This window comes from Calonectris borealis, chromosome 7, assembly GCF_964195595.1.
Source record: "Calonectris borealis chromosome 7, bCalBor7.hap1.2, whole genome shotgun sequence".
Lineage (NCBI taxonomy): Eukaryota > Metazoa > Chordata > Aves > Procellariiformes > Procellariidae > Calonectris > Calonectris borealis.
The window spans coordinates 27,599,524-27,605,523 of NC_134318.1; positions in this window are offsets into that span (position 1 = coordinate 27,599,524).

A 6,000-nucleotide genomic window follows, 5' to 3' on the forward strand; every position below is an offset into this window, starting at 1 on the left:
TAAGGAAAGCTGAGCTGGAAAAAAGTACAATTCAAATCTAGTCACTTTTAGCAAATCCAACTCATACAGGTTTCAGCCAGCACTCAGTAGGCGGATGACAAGTCCAGCCATGACAAAGTTATTTAACTTGTCTTTCTCTACAGCAGTTTCCCTCAGATTTATAAGTCCCTGTGAAAATAAATTATCAGTTTTGCACTGAGTCTAGGGACTGATGCATGTTGTGTCCATTATAACCATTTTAAGTGAGGGAGCAGTGGAAAAACATTTTCTTATTTACTGATGACAGCAGTGATTTACTTGGTAGGAAAGTAGAGGTAGAGAAATACAAAGGTAATAGGTTTCACTTAATAGCATTTAACATAAAGGCCAAATATTATAACATTAATTTGTAAAATGGCAACAGCTACTTGAAAAATTTCCACAATAGGAAACTCAACGTTTCACTCCAGTTAATCTATTCATCAAAAATATTATCTGCATGCAGGCAAAATAAAGCCTACGTCTTGCATTGGCATATCTAGCAGAAATTTAAAAGAATGGGCCAAGAGTTTTTTCATAACTGATTTCTTCCTTATTGAATAAAACTGCTGCCACTTTTCAATTTCTTGTTTTCAAATTGTCCCAGAAGCCTACTTTAGAAGCTGGGGAACATTTGATTATTTGCCACATCCCGAAACTTGAAGACCACGACATATTGACGGCTATGGTATTGGAAGATTCATCAGCACAAATTCCTTCACTGGCAAGAGTCAGAAGCCATTGCTAGAAAGCTAATTTTGATTACTCAAATTATCCTTATGACAAGCAAGCTGGCAGGCTTATGGCTATGCGCACTCGTTACAGTTTGCAGTTAATAAAAATGGCTGAGCAGTGGCAAGGATAAAGCACCTAGCTCTACAAAATATATTGATTAGCTTTTTCTATTTGGGAGGTGCAGTGGTAGCACTGATCTTTCCAAACCTTAAGCACCACTAGCCACCTTCTTATTATTTTCATGTCATTACTACACACTCACAGCAAGGAAGCATGGCAGCAGGAAGGTCCCAAGAGTGGCAGTGATTGCCCCTAATTGCCCAGAGTCCTGCAGGCTGCATGAGTACCCACCTATGCTGCAAGAATGCCGAACAAAAAAGAAATGTAAAAATCATAAAAGATGCTGAACAAGTGACAGTTCTGTTGAAGTAAGAATGTGTCCCAGTCGTTGTATGAAATTTTTCCATTCCGAACTCCTCTCAACCCAACTGACAGTGTCAGAAACTGCAGTCTCTACAGCCATATTTATACATATATTAAAGAAAGTGCTGTATGATGAAATGTGCTATAAAAATGTGAAATATCACTATGGTATACTTCACTTAATGAGAACAGAGGATGTTAGGATGGAGGCTTCATAAAGAACTTTCCCATGAGAACAGTGGAGATTAATAACAACAAACTGTAATCAGTGTTGTTACCTGGATAATATTAGCATCTGTTTGGCAAAGAAGCTTATATAATTTTATGTAGGAATTACCAGTATAAAATTTAATGCCAGTCTTTTAATGTACATGTTACCATGTTAAGAATAAAGAATATATCTTCTGGGATACTCCATGGGCCTTAGTCAAGGCTGTCTTACCATTGCTTTGCTCATGAGCAACTAGCTTTTGGAGATGGCCAGTCAAGTCTCCAAGGGCAGAAGCTTTGAAGATTAAAGGAGCTTTGTTTCGCTGATATTGTCCTCACTGCATCTTAGCTAAATTTTTCTTTAGTTATTTTGCATGCTTTTTGGAACAAACAGGCAAAGACAATATAGAAAATCAGACAAAACTGCACATTAAAAACCATTGATTTAGTTTAAGACTAAGCTATGGGAAGAAAAACAAATTGGGTACGCTTACAGCATCTAAATCAGCGAGATTTCAGGGGTGAAAAGTTCTGTTGAACTATATTTTCATGTGTGAGCACAGATGCAAGAAAATACATAGTAATAAAACCTCATCCTTTAAGTTTCTCAAATGACCATTTTAATACTTCTGTTATTTCATGTTTATAAGTTTTAAATGTTATTAATTTTGTGCTCCCAACCTTGCAGCAGTGTTCTAAATTACCACCAAAGAAATTAGATAATAATGTTTAATATTAAATGTAGGGCACCATATTTCCAGTTTGAGACTGATCATATTAGGATGAGAAATCTAGAATTTGGAGCCAAAAGGTTAGAGCATTGTTGGTTTCATACTACCAAATGGTTATCTATTGAAAACTTTGATATTTAAAATGGGCCACTTAGCTCTGATACAAAATGAATCTACCACACCCATCTTTGAAAGATCCAAAATGTACAGTTACATTATGTGATTTATAGACATTCTGCTATTATCCTTACTTTGTTATTAAAGAAAATCCTGAATTGCTAACATTGTAAAATAGAAACTATCACAAGAGGATTTAACTACAGCTAATTGTATCACTATCCATACCTTGCTAAACCTAATCCTGTGAAAGGTTACTAATGGGAATATTCCTATTTCAATATAATTACACCTATTCATATGATTAGGCACTCCCTGCGGAATTGGAGTTGAAGTCTTGATCCCGCATATTCTTGAAGACAATGATGCTCCGCATGAATGCAGCAGGCTATCTGTAGGCTGCCAAGAAACTGCAGGACTGGAATCTAAATCTGGATAATTAATCCATCATTCTTTGTACTTGAGATTTTAAGTTCAGTCAGTTACTACATACTGAAAAAACCTCCACAGTTCAATATTTACATTGTGTTAATATAATAAGAATGACTTGTAAATGAAGAAAGAAATGGTTGAAACAATAATCTCAAGCCCATTCCTAAATTTAAGTAAATCAGAGCAAAAAAAATGTTGTGTGTACTATGAGAGAAATAAATGAAGAAAAAATGTTCCTTGATAACTTTGAGCCAGTATTTGTTATTGCAATATATTTCATGTAGGAAAGAAAGCTTATAAGAACAATCTATGTGCAGATGTATACAATTATCATTTTAAGATTCAAAAGGCAATATAGGTAATTAATTTTTGTCACCATATGAAAAAAGCAACTTCAAATCTCATTTCTCACCCAATATCCCTAGCATAAAATATTTGACAATATTCTTAAAAGCTGATGCAGAATGAAGCTGAATGCATTCAGCTGATTTCAGGCTTAAATTTAATTGTTGAAAAAGTCTTTCAAAGATTGAATTTCCCAAAATCAATCTATATTTTTCTATTTTTGGCATTTTAAAAGTACACACTTCTTTCAAAGTTCTTACTATTGCACAGTGGAAACAGACTTACTCTGCTAGGGATGAAGGGAAAACGATGTGCAAGCACATCAGGTAAAATTATAAGGACATTTCAACATATCTAGCATCTAAAACATTGCTATTCCTCCATTGTTGAGAAAGCAGTTAAAGCCGCAATGTATTTCAAGAATATATATCAAGAATAAAAAAGCTGCTTCAGAAAATGAAAGTACTTTATACAGGAAGTACAGAAAAGAAAATGTTCTCTTTTTTTCCCAATGGTATTACTATAATTGATTTAAAATGTCTTGAATGTTCTGAATTTTTGTGGTATTTTAGGTAAGATTGCAAAAAAAATTACTTACGAAAATAGACTAGGGAGCTGCATGTGGCCTGAGAAAAATATGCCTTAACGTTCTGCTTGTATTTAAGCATGAGAAATACAGATTAGAAAATGTGAGTAGGTAAGTAATGATGAAAGTACTTCATACCTTTCTATGTAAGAAATTAAATTTTAAAATGGTCAAGAAATCTCTAAGAATACAAGTAGAAAAAGTGCATAAAGAATATAACTGTGCTCTCTTCTTTTTTGCTTTGAGCTAGTTTCACTGTGAACAGGTACAGAGCATCAGAGCATTTCTTACTTTTGAAACAATTCTTTTTTAATTAAAAAAAAGTGATAACATGGTCCCAATTATTCATTTATAAACATCTGTAGAGAAAACATATATGCAAAAAACAATACTTTAATTTGTAGGAGACCTGCATGAAAAACAGTATTCTGTCCCAGGAGAATTAGATAATTTTCTTTGTGGTGGAAATAAATAAATAAATAATAATGTCTTAAAGCACTATAAAATTATTTTTATACTTTGACCTTTGCAACATTTTTGGTATAATTTAGTAAATATTTACATAATTTTCAGCAAAATCAATTATTTAAAGATTATTGATATTATGTCAACTACTTTCTAAACTTTAAATAAAATCTAATTGGGGGAGACAAGAAAGTCAGCACTTTTCCAAACATCTGTTTTGATGAGTCAATGTTTTCTAACAGAAAAAGGCTTCATCAGAGTTACATGTCAATTGTAATTTGCAGAACAAATGAACTTTTACTACTTAGTGTTGTTAGTTCAATAGCATCAATACAGCTTTGAGACTGAGAAACTAAATTCTAGTATTTCATTCATCAGTGTAAATAATCAAAACCTAGATTTAGGAGCAATCTTTCGTAATCCCCTTAAGACAAAAACTCATACAGGTCTTTCCTGAGTGAAGAATTTGGCCTACAGAATCCATTTCTGCTGATGATGTGCGCAAAGACTGCTCTCAGACCTCAGGTAGAATTTATAGCACTGGTATTCAGGAAAATATAATTTTCCCCCTGTAAATTGAGTAAGTTTTATTTGGAGTCATGGAGAAACAGTAACAAGGCACTGCATGAAGCCAATTTCACAATCATTTTTCAGAAAGATACCCTGTCCATACTGTTATGAATTCATTGCAGTCCCTCATAATTAAGGCAGAAGACAAAGGCAAAACTATCTTTTACCATCAAACTGTTTTTCAGCCTTACTTCCAACATTGTCAAAAATTGCTTTCTAGTCGAACATTTCTGAGAGTTGGAGATTTTTTTTAAAGAAGATTTAAGTAGCTCTTATAAGCTGTTGATGAACTATGCAAGCAGAATCCTGTGAATTCCAAAACTCTACAGTTACTTAAATTAACTCTTACAAAAAACCTCAATGCAGGTTTTTAACTGTTTTCAGTGGGTGACTTCTTTGGCTATCTTGAGTTGTCAGATGCATGAGAAAGATTTCCCAGAAAGAAATTTGAAAGATGATTTCTTCTCCCATCAAAACATAAAATAAATCTAAAAAGCTCATGGCAAACTGTCCCCTATAGCTATTCAGAATTTTTTTTACTCTCTCATTTCCTCTTTACATACTTTGACTTTTTCGTTCATTCCCTAACTCACCTGCAAAGATCTTTGCCATTTCCCTTCTATTTTAATTTTTTCCCTTCCATTCTTCTTTTCTTTGCTGATCTTGTGACTGTGATACCTCATGACCTCTGCTAGCATGTAGAAGGAAGATCAGTAACTATAAATACAAATTTCTGACAGTATGGAGGATGTTCACATGCAGGAGTTTTTAATTTTTAAACCACTTCTTAATATATTCTTTAAGATATGTTTAATTTTATTAGCTCTATGCATATTTCAACACATATTATTCTTAAAACATTCTCAATAGTTGTTATTAGTTTGGTGCCAGACAGCATTCTATTATGCCTAAGTTCAAATTAATTTACTGAAAATGAAATTGCTAAATGTTGTGGGCACCATGAGCTGCCCAAAAGACATTATGAGCACAGTGAAGTACCTGGCAGACATTACAGAGCTGGTGGAAGGCTTGGCAAATACAATCACCGTGAAGCTCTCTGCGGATATTAAAAGCGGTGTCAAGCTATTGGCAGTCATTACAACCCTTGTCAAGGCTTCTGTGGACATTATAAATAGCAGTGAGAACTACATGGGCCTTATAAATTCTGTATCAGAGGTGTGGTAAGGAGTCCTATTAGGAATTAAAGTAGGAAATTCTGAGAAATTGCTTTCAGTTCCTCTCTAAAATTCACAGGCTTATATTCATTGGCAACCTGGAAATACCAATTAACAGCCCTTAATCGATTCTTCTGATCATTCCAGCATTTTCAGAAAGAGGACTTTTCCTTCTGGGAAATGGATCTCTATG